Source organism: Gymnogyps californianus, chromosome 3, assembly GCF_018139145.2.
Source record: "Gymnogyps californianus isolate 813 chromosome 3, ASM1813914v2, whole genome shotgun sequence".
Taxonomy (NCBI): Eukaryota; Metazoa; Chordata; class Aves; order Accipitriformes; family Cathartidae; genus Gymnogyps; species Gymnogyps californianus.
Genome location: NC_059473.1, coordinates 29,323,263 through 29,341,853, shown reverse-complemented (window position 1 = coordinate 29,341,853; position 18,591 = coordinate 29,323,263). Strand labels below are relative to the sequence as shown.

The window sequence follows — 18,591 nt, the reverse complement described above, 5'->3', positions numbered from 1 at the left end:
AAGTTGTATCAAATTTATAAGGGATAGCAAGAGTGGGTTTTTATTTCTTTATATATGATACTGATGATTAGGGGAAGGATCTCCCCTCTCTCCAGGAATGTTCTTACTCTTCCCTCATCTTCTAAAGGGTAAGTCTTCAGATAAAAATGAACTAAAACTGAGCCATCATAGCAGATTAAAAAACATAGACACTGCTGATGTTCCTGTGCAGACAGTTACAGGAGGCATAAATTCTCTACCACACTACTTAACCACTTGGATCTATTTGTGGCTTTTTTTAGCCATGTTACCACTTGCTAGGTTTATACACAAAAGGAGTTAAATTAAATGCAAAAAAAGGTCATTCAACACCATAATAAAATCACCAGCAAATTCAAATCAGTAACATAAGAACACCAGTACTACAAGCTGCCAAATATTAACACTTACTATGCTATTGGCATTTTAATGTTTACTGCAAAGCACACAACCTGGAAAGACATAATTCAAGCATCTGTTATGTCAACTAACAGCCTACACACAATCTTCCAGAAGAACTAATTTAAATAATAGAGGAACTGAAGGCTCCAAATAGGAATTGTTAAAATACATAGTTATTTTTATACCTCAATTACAGTTTTAGAACATCTTTTTTTTTCCCCTTAGTCTCATCCATGTTAAGAAATTTTTTCTACCTACTAGCAAAGTTACTTCAGTAACAGTACTGTATTAGTATGAAGAGAATCAGCACTTAGAAACGAAAGGACATCTTAAAATTTTTAAGAGGGTCTATTTGCTTAGAAAGTAACTTTCTTTTGCTAACACAGATTTATCACCTTCCTAAATCAACCCAGTCAAACTGATTTGGTTCATTTCAAATAAGGCATATCTCAAAGCATTTTTAAGGCAGTTACAAACAAATGCTTAAGAGAAGCAGCTGATCTACATGATACCTAATGATATACTCCCATACTGTAACACGATCAATATACCTGTAGTCACATGATACATACTATTCAATCCACAGTATGCTATAGAAAGTTAGGTTTCAGATCACAGATTGCTTGTCAGACTACTTCAGAGAACACAGTACTCCCCCCTGTGCTTTTATAGCATGCTCTACTTTTCCATCAGGCTAGAGAAACTTTTTAAGAAAAAGTCTGAAGTCTAATTAAAAAAATTACTATCTCTAGGAACTGCAGAGTGAAGCAAATTTCCATTACCTTTTTTTCTGGCAGCAGTCTCCAGTATCGTTGCCTGGACACATGGAATCTTTTTCAGGTGTCTGCATTGAGGCTATCTGAACTGCATCACTTGTCATCTAAACAGAGGAGTACTTGGCAAGAAGCAGCCATTTGGCAACTTGCAAGCTTAAATGGTCAAAGTTTTGTCCAATTAATACTGCAACTTCATTTTCACAATAAATCACTTTGACTCATTTTTAATCAATACAGTTTAAACTCTCTTGATTTGCAATATATATTTCAATGCTGAAGTTTCAGATATATCTGTTGAGTAAAAACTGTTTTAATTTTGCACTATGCAACTATCACAATATGTGTCGAACTACACCTGCAAAAATTCAAAGGGCAATTTTATCAGTAAGAATGTTAAAACTAACATGCAAGAAGATCATGCCAGTTTTCAAGAAATCAATATTAGAGAGGGTGCTTAAGGGCATTACAGGCAGTCAATGCAGTAACAATAGGCCTACATAGACTTGACAGCAAAAAGGATTCCAGGAAGCAAGCATGTTAATAATTCAACATTCATTTTATGCTACTCATCAGGTCAGTCATCAGCTGCAGGCAAATTTGGATAACACAGATTAAGACACCATCTCTAGCTCCACCAAAGGTTACTGCTCCTGTACACTGTTGGCTGCAAGACATGCCCTTGCTGGACTGAATGCTGATGGGAACATCTTAGCACAAAGATGCATAAAAACCAGACAAGGGGGCAGACACCCTACTCTGTCATCCCATTTATAGAGGCAACATGTCAAGATACTTTAAAATGATTTCTGTCTTCCAAAGCTCACATCTCAGTCTTACCACTTTACTACATGTAAAGCTTAACCTGCGTGTATTCTATACTAGGTTTACAAACTGTCTGGATTAAACTAGATATCCATTAAAAAAATAATATCAAGGCACACAAAGGAATACTCTTAAGTATTCAGGCTTTTGCAGAATGACAACTGAAAGAATCTGATGAATTTAGCAGTTTAAAAAGAAAAGTAGACATTCAGCCTGGGGATTACACAGATAATTCAGTAAAACCTACTATATAAAAAACAGAACCACACAGTCACAACAAATTAGAAATACGTACATGAATAGAAGACTGCTGATCTGAGCCTTCAAATAGGTGCTGAATTCAGCACAATGAGTGCCAATTTCAGTAGGTTTCCACCCCCCCAAAATTGAAGAGCTAGCATTAGGCAACCAGCTGCCCACATTAAGTGCTACTTGTACTTTCCAGTCCCGAAAACATCTCCTACATCCTTCTGAGTGACTCCATGTGAATGACTCCACCATCTGTTCTATGGCTGGATACCATGGCCTTGTATTCCTTCTTACACAAACTACCGTCTCTGCAAGGGACAGCTATGTGCCTCTCCATTCTTCCCAACCACTTTTGCAGTTCCTCCCCTTGAGTGCCACGAACATGATGCTAGCCTAGTCAAGAGGACAGTCCATCAACATTCTGCCCAAGACTGGTCCCACTGGATGGAATTCCACTTTGTCTGCTACAGGTTTTATCCCCCTAGTCCTTGTTATATCCTCCACTCTTCCCTGGGAGTGGTGTGGGAACAACAGAACAAACATTATTAAACATTTCGTTAAACTGTGCATGGAAGCTGAAGGCAATGGTATTACTCTGATGAATGATGTTAATGGCTCCTACAACTTGATCGGCGCTCTAACTTGCAGACAGATGACAACTGTGTATGTGCTTAAAGCTATGGCTTTATTGAAAGAAATGCATCTACCATTCCTTCCAAAATGTAGCAAACCTGCCCTCTGACTCCCAATTATTTCCTGCTATTTTGAAATTGACTGGAAATGTCACTCAAGAGCTATAACATTGCATTCACGGAGAAATTACAACAAGCACAGCACAGGACCTTCAAGTAAACCAAAAGAGTTACTAAGACATTGCCAATTTAGTAAGACATTCCATTTTATATCATGCAACTTAGTGTATCAGTTTTAGAAGTAGGAACACCTATGTTACCCAAAAGACAGCTTTGCATAGTAAACATTAGTTACAAGTAGCAACCTACTTAACTATTTTAGTTAAGGAACACAGCCACGCCTAGCTTATACGCCTCTGATCATTAGTGTATTTCCACAGAATTATGCAGAAGTAATCAATACTTAATAAATATTCATAATATTCTGAAGGAATAGTATAATATGCAAGAAGCCAAGAACTCAGAAATAGCACCATTTTGCAAGCCTCAGTATTCATGCTTTTTGTCATCTGATCACGGACAATTTTGAAAGTCTTACCTTGAATGTAGTACAAAAGTCAAATTTCTTCCAGATCTTTGTCCTTCTGATAAACATTCACTTTAGAGACTCTTCCTTGTATATTAGGGGCGAATAAAGCAGAAGAGCCTGTGAGTCTGAAAGTAGTAAGATGGAATAATTGACCAATTTCTCTCCTAGTTCAACACGATATTCAATAAAATCTATAGCTCAAGAACTGGTTAATAGCAACTTCTAGACTGGAACTAATAAAATATATGAACCACTGGAAGTGGCCAAGTTAATCAAGAAGTCCCTACTTGTCTAAGGTAATGCAGCAAAAGATCATGTGAATGCCTTTCACTTGTTGGAGATCAAAGTATGAAGTGATCTAAGCTACACCATTCAATGGCCACTACTTGCCAAAAAACTCCCACTGTCAATACATACCACCTTCACAGATCTCATGTAAGCAAATCCATTTCCAAACCAGGAATATGTACAACCATATGACAGAGAGCAAGCCTGCATACACTTATGCGTATGCATGCATGTTTGAGTGTAGAGAGGATGGAAAAGTCTGGCATACTAATGCAATCGTTTACAAGAATATATCCAGATCCTGGACTCAAAAGAAAAGAAAGACTAAAAGTTGAGATTCAAACTTATTCTAAAGCACAGAAACCATGACAAAGAAGCCTGTTACTAGCCACTGCAGATTTCTTTAAAAGCAAAAGCAGAAACGCACCTGACTATTCACCAAAATTACTTTGGTTATGAGAAAGAAACAAAGTTGCTTTTCTCACAAAGGCATGAGAGGGGCTATCACAGTTAAACCCACCATGCCTAGATACACCAGTATATAATTTCTGCAGCATGAATCTGACTAAACCCTTCTCCGTTTTGGACACATCTACATGTAGCATCTAGGATGACAGCTTCTTTTCATAGGCCTGGGCAAAGAAGGAAGTGAACCAATCCCAGAGAAATTGAGATTTAGTTTCCTTTTCCAGTATCTTTCTTCCCCCTCAGTAACTTCAAATAAATGCTCTACAAATTGCTTTGTTTTACAACAAGGTTCAGAATAATGGGTGAAGGCAAGTGAGAGACAAGACATATTGATCACTGTAAAGTTCTAATACTTCTTTTTCAACACCAAGAAAGAGTATTTTTCCTTTCTTTCTTAGATGAAAGGAGCTTATTCAATGAGTGTACCTTGCTTATTCCATGCTTACTCAATAGGTAGATTTCAAGTAACTAATGTTTAATATAAAAAATAGTCAACAAGAGTAACTGTTTATATTCAAGCTACTTTATTTAGGACCACTAGAAATAAATGCCACTTGCATAAGGAATCAAGTTTCCAAATAAAACAAAATGTATTGATTAGTTCAGCTACTTAGGTCCCTGCCATGGATGATTCTTCATAGAATGATTCAGAGCAGAGGGGACCTAGGATGTCATCCGGTTCAATTTCCTTCTCTAAGAGCAGTCAATGTTGAACTCAGTCCCAGTTGCTTAGGGCTTTATGTACTCAGGTCTTGAAAACCTCCACAGAGGCTTATAGGTTACTTCCTATAATCTCTTAACAATCATCCTTAGAGTAAAAATTTTTCAACATGTATCCACGCATTTCAATTTATGACCACTGTCTCTTGTTTTCCCACTCTGCACCTCAGTAAAGAGACTGGCTCCATCTTCTTGGTATCCATCCTTGTATATACCAGATGGTTGCTATTGGGTCCCTCCTAAGCATCTCTTCTCCAGGGTAAACAAGGGGGGCTCTCAGCATCCCCTCACAGGTCACATACTCCAGCTCCCTGACCATCTTGGTCGACTTGCCCTAAGTTTATCAACGTTGTTCTTGTTGGGGGTAGGGAGAACGGGAAATAGATAAGATACTCTAGCTCCACATTAAGCAGTGAACAATGCCAACACCACAGCAGATGAGCAGAGGCAGTCCTCTTATCCCCTAAGGAAATTTGCAAGCGTGACAAAAAGCACAGAAAAACAGCTTGACTCGCTCAGGAACTTTCTGACAAACTCCTTACCATGACCTTTGCTATGTAAAGTTTCGGTTTCTGTTGTATTCTCATGTGCCTACAGAATAAAGACATTCTTGTCAGCAAGTGCAGATATTTAATTAAACCAGAATGACTGCTGTGAAGGGAGTCATATCAACATCTGTAGCAGGCTATGCATTTGGGGAAAATCTAAAAGAGGAGATGAGCATTTTTAATTTAGTTACAATAGAGGTTTTAAGGTCTTTAATTGCATGTTCTTTTATTTTAGGATTGCAACATGGCTGGTGACACTACTAACACTGTCACAGTTATGTGACTTCCAGTATGGTCTTCTCTTCATCAGCAGTAACATTCCAAGTAAATTTAGGACTTCCACTTGCAAAATAGGTCATCAGGTATCCAAACCATCAGTGTGACGAACCAAAATTAATAACTACACCTTAAAATAACCTTTGAAACATCTCAGGGTACAGTCTCACAAGAAGTTAGGCTAAGCTCAACTGATAACTGCTCTAAGTCCACCCCCTGCCATGGGTACTTTCTACTCCAACTTTTGCATCAGTAATTGCTCTCATATCCTCATGCAGCAAGCTGATTCAAGAAGCTAAAGTAAAAGAAAATTAACCTCAGCAATAGATACCCAACATACACACATCCCATAACTCTCACCATGAGATGAGACAGTCAAGTATCAGCATAAGGAGGAAGAGGAGCAACATGGTCAGAGGGAGGAGACTGCAGAAATACAGCAGCACTAACATACTTAGGTAATTATGTAAGAACCTCTTCCTTAATGAAAGTCAGGATTACGAGTGGGTTCCAGAAGCAAATGTCTGAGTGTTTGCAGAGGTCTAACAAGAACTCTCTTTTCTGTACTGTATCAACACTGAAAAGTGGTGAAAAATGATTATGAGGACCTTTAAAAAGAGGAATACCAGATGCTCACCAACTAGGCAGCATGTAGCAGAAAGCTGTTTGGGCAGAGGGAACAAACTCCCCATAATGAAGAGACAAAACCAAAGCTATATCGTATACATTAAGTGAGCCAGCTTCCAAGATGTTACATCCATTGTTTTTAAACAGCTGCAAAGAAAAAACAGTAGTGCCTGGCTGACAAAGGAAGCAGATGTATCTAGTGCCCAGCACTCTCACTGAGGAAGCATAAGATTTAATGACTAGAAACCAACACAGAAGAAATTCAGAATTAAAAACTCAGCTTCAACTGAATTACATGCTAGCTGCTACTTTAACTGTGCTGGGTTTACCTTTGTCCTGTCTCTAGGGTTTATGAAGGCATTACCCTTTGGCAGTTGAACCAAACAAGCTTTATTGCTTCTTCCCCTCTTAATGGAAAAATTATTCTGGGTCACATCAGCCCACTCTAATTTTCCTTTCCTTCTCTGAACATGGCAGTTTAGTCCAAGTACATCCTTTCAGTCACCCAAAGACCTTCTAGGAATGTTTGCTTCCTCAGCAACAGTGATGCAAGTCTCCCAATTCCATGACACCTTAAATCCCTAATAAGGATAGATCATGCCATGCACTAAGTTTTCCTCTATCTGCAGGACTTTTTACACAGTTCAGGGTGAAAAAAGCACTATAGACTAAATCTTCTCCCGTTCCCCCCCAACCCTTCTCAAGAAGGGACACAACAGGAGAAAATGAGCTCAAAGAAACCACACATCAACAAAAATAAGGAGAGAGAATGAAGATTAATATAAAGAAGCTCCTCCCCATCTCACCCAGCAATACAGATGTCAGTAGTCAACTTAGACTTGTTGCTTTTTACCCATGCCAGTATCAAAGAGTCATTACACCTCTGAAAGGCAAATAATTCCAGTAGGCTAGTGGCAAGCAGCAGAACTTGGTAATAAAAGGTTGCATATCTGCTGATAAAAATCTTTCACATGATGAACAGACAAATGAACAGAAAAACAGAACCCTGTGATAAGAGAATAAGGAAGAATACTCCTTGATGAACAGTGTGCTCTGCCTACTCAAGTATTCTCTGGATTATCTTAAGTTCTCAGTGAATTTATGACTTCAGTTCTTTAGACAGCATTGTAGTTTTCTTCCTTACTAAGAACACTACTTTTCATTTCCTCTCCTGCCTCATTTCAGTTTCTCTCCTGCAGTAACAGTATCAGACTTTGACCCAAGGAAAGGAGAGGATAAACACTAAGTGGAAAGAATCAACAGTTCTGAAATTGGAACAAAATAAACTGTGCAGAAGAAAGTTTGCTCACAGGTAGTCCAGGTTCACTGATTCTTTTTGTACTAGCGATAGCTTAAGATGATTACTAAAACGATAAATAGCAGAAAAGGATGATGGAGATTCCAGTACAGTGTTCTAGGACCATTACTTACTTTAGAAAGGCTTCAAGCACAAATTTAACAATTCATGACAGATCTAAGATGTCATGCCTGCTTTGTACGCAAGAGTTTGTTTTAATCAGTGCTTCAATAAACAAACAGACAAGACCTATGGAAGAAGGGACAATATGGAGACACATATTAAGAAGCCTTCCACATTAGCTTCGTACTCTGTGAAACTGACAACATAACCAGGTTTCAAGTCTGGACAAACCTTAAGACACCTTTCAAAAAAATAAGTTACTTCAGTTATGGAATTGCTACCTCAAGTTTTTGTTTATACAAAATACATTTGAATCTGGTAACCCTGAACAAAACAAAACAACAGTGAAAAAAGATCACTTCAAGTAGTAACTGACTAGTACTTTTCCTAGACAGAGCCCTACTTTCCCTCTGTACAGATCCAGAAATATGGAAAGCTTTAGATTGAAAATAGCACGGTCATTAAATATATCTGAGAATATACAGTATTTTCCAAGGAAAATATTTTCCAAATAGAAATTAATAAAGGGTTTAAAAAAAATACAATTTCAGAGTACTTTCCCCAGTGACATTTTTCTGACCATGTTAAATTCTATTCCCTGCCACTGGCAACAGCAGCGGACAAGCTCATTTCAAGAATCCTGAACTATACTGGAATTTTATTTCTTCCTTTCTGACTCCGTAAGTCAAGCCCCATTTCACTTCATGTTAAAAAAAAAATCATCAGAAATTTTGACAGTCTGTAACCTTATCCCCTTCCCTCCAAAAGTCAGATATTCTAAGTTGACAGCATTCCTTTTTTTCTTTAACTTAAAACAATACTGCGACAATAGTCAAAACCACATAGTAAGCTGTTATGGTTAACAACAGCCATTATTTTGACTTCATATAAATATCTGAGAGAAGTTCTCTGGCCTAGAATTGCTTGTGTTTGGTGCATTCTAGTTAAGAAAGTGAGAAGTCATCCTGTTGGATTTAATGTTACAAGCTAGATATTGATCTTCAACAGCTCTTAACCTCCATCACTCTTACACTCAAACATAGTACTAAAACATACAGAAGCACAGACATGGTTCAGCATAAGGCAAACCAAAGGGCAAACAGAAGTGAAGTAAATTCTATTGTTTACTAAGATATAAAAGTAGGATACAAAACACCAATGTCATTATGGCAGAGTCCTAACAATGCTTTTCTTCCACATCACACACAAGCCTAATTATTATTTCAATTTTAAAACATAGGAAAACATTAAATTATAGCTTTTACCATTTATAAAAACCAGATGAGCTCTCAAGGCCTGCCTGCAGAGGAGACCTAGCAAACACTGTGAAAGATTCTCTTTCCAATGTAATCATCCACAAAAGTGGTATCCTTGTCTTTTCCTTGATCCCACAAATGACTATTAATAGAGAGCGCCACCTTAAACTGCTTCCAGTTTCTTTAGATTGTAAAAGATGCACAGAATCTAAGAGAGGGTTGATTGGAAAACCTCCCCCAAAACAAGCAATTGCTATTATTAAAGCATCTTTTAAATGACTGAATGCCTATGAACTTCTAGGTTATCTTTTAAACAGAAGTTCGAATTGCGGTGCACTTACGGAGGATTTACAGAACAGGTTTCACACATCCCCTTCCTCCCAGCTCTAGCTACTGTTTTCACAAGATTGTTTTCATTTTGCTTATGTATAAAACCCCTACTATTTGAATTTTTATGCACAACCTTCTGCTAGTTTAGAAAAAGTGCTCCTCAGAGTAACATAATCAGCCACAACCTAGGCTTTGGATGAGTCCAATAAATTCATCCACCAGCCTAAGCAATCAGTAAGGAAAAAAGCAGGAAAGACATCACCTCAGAGAAAAGGAAAAGCGAAACATGACAAGCTAGCAAATGGATAAACACCACATCTGAGGAGTCAGTTTGATACACCTATATCTAGTAGTCCCACAATTACTGGATAACACTCACTAAAGATGCCTGTAAATCCCACCTGTAATTAGACATTGTTAATAACCTCCTTAGAGGCATCACTTCAGTTCTTACTGACGACACCCGAAGTGAGATGTTCGTGAGTCTTAACAGGCTGTATTGTGCACTTGGGCTCTGTTGAGATAGATGGAGCTTCTTTGCCTTCTAAGATATAGGACTGATCACTACCTAGGGGAGTCAATGGACTACCTCTATTAGGTCTGGATTCAGGTTTTACAACAGCTGAAAGAAGAAAAGCACTTCATGTTTGTCTTGAATACACACACTAAAGAAGAGTATGCTTTTCTTGAAAAATCAGCTATAAACAATTTTTCTCAAATGCCCCACAGAGAATCAAACTTAATATTAGACAGTAGAAACCAGTGCCTGCAACTAGGACCGTATCTGAAGTGAGGTCTTGTGCACAAACTGGTATGCAGAGTACCTTCTGACCAGGATGAGATTTACCTGTTGGGAACTAGAACAAATAAAACAAGTATTTTATTACTATACTAGGGAAATGAAGAGCAGGAGCAGAAAGGACACAGGAAGAAACTGAGTAACATCTGTGCTAGATTCACCTTTCATACCTTTACAGCAGCTCTCTGAAGTCAGTTCTTTGAGTATAGGCCCACTTAAAATAGAGGCAAAAGGAACAATTTCTTTAGCTTTATACACTGAAGACAGAACTCAGCCTGCAGTACCACATAGCTTCAGTACAGTACTTCTCATCTGAAAAGTTTCAAAGCACATTACAGTTTCAGCAGCTTTTCAAGGTCACAGGGGTGATCTGAAACATAAATCCCTGCCCCCTCCAACTCCTAATCTACCATCCTGAAAATCCAATCTAGCTGTACTCCAGAGGCTTCAATACATCATTCATTTTCAAAGCCTTCATTCACTTCTCTCCTAGAATCATGGTCCAGAACTACCGTATGTGGTACCAATGTGTATTGCAAAAGGCTACAATACACAAAGGCAACTTTAGACCTGTCTATATTTATTTGGAGGTAGTTTAATAAACATATTGGATACTCTCAAGAATTTTATCTATCCTATGGAGAAGAGATTTTTAGCAACCCTTAAGAAGTTGCCCTTAGGAACATAAGTTCCTACTTCTAGATATGTTGCCTGAAATGGGGTGGGGCGGAATACTTTTAACTCTTCTGGAACAAATTTTAAATAGTGGTAAATATAAAAAGGCAGTAAAACAAGAGATAGCATTAGTGGAAAATAAATAAAATACAACCTTAGGAAGCCAAGCTACGGTGTGTGTCGTTCCCCACCTCCCTCAAGTTTTATTGAAACTGGCCACTATTCAGAACATAACACATGGGTAAATATTTCAGAGATAATCACGTCCTATGAGTTTTGTGGAAATGAACAGTCAGATCAAGGAGAGACATCCAAACTAGTGCCCCTTGAGGACAAGGGCAGCAGAAGCTCAGCTATGTTACCAAAAATAATTTCCCATACAGGACAGCAGGACAGCTAGTGCCCCAAACACATGAAAATACTTTCAGAGCTCACAATACAGTATACCCAGAAAAATCCAACCACAAGACACAAAGCCACAGGAAGTCAGGCTTCATAACCTGTTGTTCACACAGCTAGTTTCATTCTTGATTAACTGAAGTAAAACCATGAAAGAACTACTTTCCAGAATTCATTGTAGTTTTAACACCAGTCATTTTCACATACAGTTTCAAAACTAGGGACAATAATTTGGGAACAGAGATTCAGTCACCAGTCAAGATAAACAAACAATCCTTACTCAGAGAGCAGCAGCGGAATTTCTGCAGTCCCGACAACAGCACTTAGGAGGCAGGAGAAGGCAGAATCCAGTCCCCCGCATAGCTCAACACCCTCTGCAATGCTCCAAGGTACCTTTTAGAGACCCAGTTGGTACATCTATATTAGCACTTTAGTTTGGATCAGGAGCGCACTTTTGAAATAAATCTGAGTCACCCCACTTACTGTGCTTTGGTTCCCATCTCAAAGTTTCTGAACACACGATCTGGACACCTCTCAGATTAACCTAAACCAAAACTCTGGGAAAACACCTAATACCCAGTAATGTTTGGACTATACTCGGTCCCCAGAACCAGACCACAACTAGTCTAAAATAAAGCCCCACGAAGTACACACACCGTGGACATTGGATCTGCCTAACTTAGAGCTTCACTCTACAATCTTCTTCAATTGCAGCATACGGCTTGCTACTGTAAATATAATCAATGTGGTAGATACTGCCCATTCATTTAAGAGTCTCAAGCAGCAGCAGCTGCACCCACAGACTTAAACTGCCAAGACACACCTCATTAGCCCTAAAAAGGAGGGCTGCACTGTGAATTTGAGTGTTCCTTTCCTGGAGTAACTATAGCAGCAGTGTCTCACCACTCATCCACTTCTGCTTCCACCCCTTTACAGTTAGGAGTATCAAAAGCTAATGGGATACATCTAGGAAAGTTCTCTGAATAAATTTAAAAAAAACCACGATCTACACACTTCATGCATCACCTACATTCACCGTTTTATAAAACTTCTTAAATAACACTGAAAACACAACCCAATAACCCATGTCAATGGCTCCACTGTAGCTGATGACAGGAAAGGAAGAGCAGCATGTGCTCGATAATGCTTTATATTACTTGCACATCAGCTTAACCAACAAAGCTGCCCAGAAGAGAGGTTTTTTTGTTTTTGAATAAGCTGACCAACATAATATTCATTGTTTCAGTTTTCCACTTGAATCAAAATATCAGTTCTTTACAAATAGTTCTATCATTTGAGATTTGTCCTCTCCAGCCACCAATTCTTCTTTTGCTATACAAAATTTTAAATACAAGGTCATGAGTTTTGAACAAATAATACCTGGCTTTAGCAGGACAGATGAGCTGGTGAGAACAGGCCAAAGCAGTACTGTATGAACAAATTACAACAAAGTGTTACCTCCTCTACTAAACAAATCATCATCATCTTACTTCATTATCTCCTTGATAAAAACAATTAATTCATATACTAACAGTGCAGAGCCATGTTTGCTCTACATTCAGTACAGGTCAACTTCCTACACTGGGGTGCAGACACAGAAGCAGGATTATTGAAGACGACATTTTCTGTTAATGCACTGAAAACTGCCAGGAAAGACAGATGCTTTCCTTTGTGACTTAACTGGAAGTTTGTGGTCATTGACTTGTCATTACCATACACACTAAAGAGCCATCTTAAGCTCTCCAGTAGCCTAGTCTGAAACATCCTTAAGCAATGTTTTTCTGAGCTGAATTCCTGTTAACTCTTCTGAAAATAGACTTAGGCACCTAGTTGTACTATTTATTTGAAAGAAAACTCAATGAAAAGGTTATTTCCCATCAAAGACACAGAGAACCTACACCATAAGAAAGTAATGTAGTAACATCATAAAATGATGCATTGAAGTAATGTTAATGAGAAACTAATGGTCCGGGGCGGGGGAAGAGTTGTGGGTGACATTTTTCCTAGCAGAACAATACCTAGGCCTGAATAATTTCCTCCGAAATTATAAGAAAGGCTGTTGTCCACTGAGATATGGGGTTTTCCTTTCTATTATTTTCTACATTAAAACATCTTTGTGCCCTCTCTCCCAATCTAGGTTTTTCTAAGAGTCAGAAGACCGATTTAACGTACACTCATTGGCAACCCTTACGTTTCATCACGCCAATGATGTCTCAAGACGTTGAAATGAGCTGAACTGCTCATCTCAAGAAACTGAGATGAGCTACACCAGCTCAATTATTTCTTACCATCTCATGCAAAGGTTTTCAGACCAGTTTTCTTTTGGAGTGACACTCATTAATTCTTCAGAATTTTTATTTAGCTTTAGCATATGACAGAGATATAAATCTGTACAAGATCTATTTGCCAAATTTTAAGCAGTTTGACCGAAGTTTCCTATGCTAGATATCTGCCCAAGACTGAAAGACATCAGCCAAATAGCTGAGGAGTTTGCAAGGTTGTCTGTTAAACAAAAACAGTTTTGATGATCTTTTTGGAAACTCAGCATCCTTGTTCTTGCATCAGGGACACATCTTTCATTGTCCATGCGAACACTTTCTCTTTTCCGGGCTTTTATAGTCCAATGTTATTTGAATTTGGGTGTTTTGTTTTTTTTTTTAAATTAAGAACTTGCAATGACTTGTCCAGATTTTGAAATTAAATTCCCTGAAGATTATATGCATACTACATATGCTGAAGACCAGGGCTAAACCAGACCCCGCTTGAAGCTTCATAAAACATTTATCCTGCATTGACACTGCTAACAGACAGTGAGAAGGATGAAGCCACAGTTCACACCCTGTACATCTATAAGCCACATCTTGAAGATGATCAAGCACAAACAACTGAAGCACAGAATGAAAAAAGTGACAAATAAGGAAGGAGCCAAGATAGTAAAAATTTTTACTTTAACAGTTTTCCAAAGAAATCACCATTGCTCTCCTCCAATTTACTGAGGAGACCAATATTCAGATCAAATCACTTCGGTTGCTAGAACGCCCAAGATCTGAAGGATGCTTCTTCATTTTCACAGAGAAGTGAAGAGAAACACTAGTGCAGCACCGAACTCAGAAATCAAAAAACTTGTTGGACAAGGTGGCAAGAATTAAAAAAAGAAAACAAAATAGAGCACATGATACAATTAAGGTGGTGGGCAGAAAGAATTGGTATTAGAAAAAAAAACAATTATGGACACAAAGATACGAATGACCTGTTACAGTAATCACTCTCCACAATCCACACACGTCTAGAGCTTGGATTCTCTCACCAAGGCCTTCCCATTCACTTGGAAAGGACTGTGCATGCAAAAACCAATGGTTAGCTAGCTATCTTCCAGTGCTGACTGGAAAAGAACAGCTATTTACCACTTACTAAGCTACAGCAGTAGGCCTATGTGGCAGATTTAAGCATTCCTACTGGACTGATGATCCAAGACACTACCAAATGATCAATTTCAATTTTCAGAGTTTTTTGGAGGGGGGGAACCAACAAGAACCACACACACATCCCTAGGAACACTGTGGTAGCATTTAGCTAGGTGTGCTGCAGTCTGCTTCATTCAAGATGGACAGTACTCTCTGAACGTTGTTCTACGTATAATCCCATCTCTTGCTGCAGTCTAAATAAACCCCGCTCCAAAGAGTGATATTCAGTATTATAATACAAACACTTCATAGACACAGATTTTTACATCCAATATTAAGAGTGGATTTTTACTGCTTTTGCCTTTCTGTAATATGGAGGCAACACATTCATGCAAGAAACACTCACTACTCTCAATCGTCCCCTCCAAGAGCAGTAGTTCTTGACACTGAGCACCGCAAAAGACTATGTTCAACACAGATTTCACAAGCTTTAATTTCATTCATGATGGGTTTATATTTCTGCAAGACAGGGTCTCATGTTTAGTAAGTCAGAAGCACACATTAGTGATCACCATTGGAAAAGTTTAAGTAAACAATGATAACTCCACACCAGAGACAAGAAGGGAACTGGATTATCCAGAATAACTATTATGAGACTACTCTTTTCTTTCTCTAGTTCCCTACCTCACTAACTGATCACCTCACAGCTACCGCAATAAAAGAAAAATGGGTTCTATGCACTCTATACAGCCCTCTCCATACTACATTAATTCTGTTTCCCTCATCTTGATGTTATGTGCCTTAATTAAATCACTATCCTATATAACAACCTCCTCTAAATATCTGTGCAGAACAAGAAATGAGGGGCTGTGTAAACAAATAATACATACTATCACAAACCCACAGAACATGGGATACACACATGCAACTCTTTCTCGTTTCCACCTGAGCCAAACAGCTTTCCATTGTAAACAGATTGTCTTTTCACATATCTCTGACCCTCAAATGTTTATGCACTAACCCTCTTTCAAACACAAGCATATGCCCAGTACAAAAGACTTCAGACCTTCTGGACACGTGCACCCAGTTCAAGTGTTAAGGTATATATAATGCACATAATAAATATAATAGACACATTCAAGCCCCTGAGCCCACACATACATGGGGCTTGTCTACACCACATTAAGTGCTTTTAGTTAGCTGCTGACCTGTCAACACCATTACGAGTGCTAGCTTCAGCAAAAATTTACCGTTAAAGTTAATGGACAATTTACCCAGTGGAACAAAACAAAATAAACAAAAAAAGCCCCTTTAACAGACACCCCTTGACTATTCTGTAACCTCCTTTAGTCTGATAATATTCATAACAGTCACAAATTGCCTCATCTTCATTCACTTTTTTAGTTTCCACTGGCTGTCACAACTATAAAATACTACTCTCCATACAAAGAGGAGCAAAGAATCCCCAGAGCCTCCCACCTGCTCAGGACACACATGAGACCCCGGACCCAGTTCATCATCCCTCCCCCATACCATTTCAACTTTTCATAGCCTCAGCCAAAAATGCCTGCCTCCTCTCTCCATACACAGACTAGAGTTCCCACTAACTCAGCAATACGAAAACTCCAGTTTCCCTTTTGCACAAATACCATTCCCGTGATACACACGTGTATACATAGCCTAGCATAATCTTCACCCTGTATATGCATAATCCCCACAAATTCATCCTACCCCCCCTTTTCAAATTTACACAAACCTTTCAAAGACTCCACCATCCATTTCTACTTCTAAATATACACCCAAACCCTCTCACTTTCTTATAATCCATGGTAATCCCCGGAAATTTACCCACAAGAAGAGTGCATCGATACCCTTATAGACAGAAATTTACACTGCCTGACACCTGTCACAAATACAGATATCTACAGTTCTACAGCTCCCCGGGAGATGCACAGACTTTTCTCCAAACAGCACCATCATGACACCAACATGTGGCATTTGCTACATGTTCTCCAATTGGTATCCCATGGCTCAAACAACAAATATCCAGCCTTTCATCACAGGTGAGACACCGACTCACAGCTCTCTCACGTTCCCAGGACACAGACCACATTGCTTGCTGCCCTAGCCCATCTCAACACACAAGAAACAGGGGTCACTGAGCTGGTGACAGCCAGGCATCTCTCTCAACTCTCAGCGTGAGCAGCAGACAAACCAACTTACATGCAGTAAGAACATGCATGCCTTTCTGTCCACATACCATCTCATATTACACATGAAGGTCTCGCACATTAAGTCTAACCACACTGGCCACCAAACAAAACAAGTTCAGAACCTTGTAGCAACCTGTTACCACTGTGCCTGTAAGTTGTACATAGGCTTACCACCCAAAGCCTCCCTCCTCCACAACACTTAGAAGCCAGCCAACTTACCACCTTACTTCTCACAACACACACAAGATTGTTTACCTATCACTCCTAAATTCATAGGCCTTCATGTACAACTATTCTTAAATACATGCAGTCGCACCCACCATCTGCATCCCCACAGTATAAACATATCCCTCAACCTACCGCAGCACACAAAACACGCATACAGATTTTTCCAGCTGCCTCCAGCCCATCAGAACGACTCTCTCCCTTTCACTAGCTACAAATCACAGGAAAAAGTATATCCACGTTTATATCCACTGGGTTCCCAGAGCCAGCAAGCTCCAAACTACAAGAGAGAACTGCCTTCAACTTCTTTCCCCTTCCACGCTGAAGGCGCCCAGGCACTGCCCATCTGCCTGTGACTTCATCCCCTCCGCACAGCACCAGCTCGTCACAAGCACCCAGGCCTAACGACAGCTTCTCCTTCCAACACCAGGGCCGTTCCCGCAGCTCGCCACCTCCCACCGCCCCACCCCGTCGGTAAACACCGGGCCCCGCCGGCCCCCGGCCCGCCACTCCCCCGGCCCCAGCCAATGCACGTGCACAGGCCCGGCCCGCCGGCCGCCCCCTAACCCCGCTCCGCACGCAGCTACCGGCACGCCGGCCACCTTCGGCCCCTTCCCCGCCCCGCACACAGCACTACCCACACGGGGCCTTGCCCGCCGGCTCCCCCACCCCACACGCAGCGGCCGGCGTGCGGCGCCTGGGCCGCCGGGCCCCCTGCCGCCGCCCCGGCCCGCCCCGCCGTGGCGCACAGAGGGCGGGCCCGCCGGCCCCCATCCCCAGCTACACCGGCGGGCTTGGCTTCCCCGCCACTTCCTCGCCGGCCCTCCTCCGTGCGCCTGCCCCGGCAGCCCCGGCTCCCCCGCCGGGAGGCCGTGTCAGTGCGGCCCCCGGCCCTCTTTTCTCCCCCGGCGGGAAAAGGCGGAGGTCGGGCCTGCGCGGCGCCTGCCCGCTCCCCGGGGACGCACACGCAGCAGGCCGTTGCCCGCCGCTCCTCCGGCCCCACGGAGCAGGCCAGCGCTGCCAGCCCTCGCTTCCCACGGCACGCGCGCAGGCCCTGCCGCTCGGTAACACGCGCGCCCAGGCCCGGCCCGGCCTCTCGGCCCCTTCCCCCTCCCTGCCCGCCACGGCCCGGCCCGGTGCGGACACGACCCACTCCCCCGTGCCCCACGGCCGGCCCTGACCCCTGTACCTGTCGGCGGACAAGCGCCGGCGTCCCCCGGCGTCCGGGCCCCAGGCGGCCCTGCAGGACCCGGCCCGGGTGAGGGGGGGGGGGTAGGCTGGCTCGGCCTCAGGCGCGGGCCGCCCCGCGCTGGCCGCCGCCGGCCGCAGTCGCCGCCCGCTCGCGCACTCCGAGCGCCGCCAGCAGCGCGGACATGTTGGGAGCCCCTGTCCCAAAGGCCGCCGCTAGGCCCGCCCTCCCCACCGCCCACGTCAGAGCGCTCCGGGAGGGGCGGG

The 18,591-nt window shown here is 41.4% G+C and overlaps 1 protein-coding gene across 8 annotated transcripts in view; it reads right to left on the bottom strand.

Moving 5' to 3' along the window:
• PPM1B (protein phosphatase, Mg2+/Mn2+ dependent 1B) overlaps positions 1 to 18,383 on the bottom strand; it is a 76,481-nt gene extending 58,098 nt beyond the window's left edge. For 5 of the 8 annotated variants that reach the window (XM_050894788.1, XM_050894790.1, XM_050894783.1 and 2 more), the window contains exons 1-3: positions 18,326 to 18,383; positions 3,498 to 3,613; positions 1,203 to 1,300 (exon numbers count right to left, since the gene is read on the bottom strand). The gene's annotated coding sequence lies outside the window, so the exon portion shown is untranslated. Of the gene's footprint in view, positions 1 to 1,202; positions 1,350 to 3,497; positions 3,614 to 18,325 lie in introns of all 8 variants that reach the window. The other 3 variants (XM_050894784.1, XM_050894785.1, XM_050894787.1) reach the window with 3 other exon arrangements.
• Between the last annotated feature and the right edge of the window lie 208 nt (positions 18,384 to 18,591).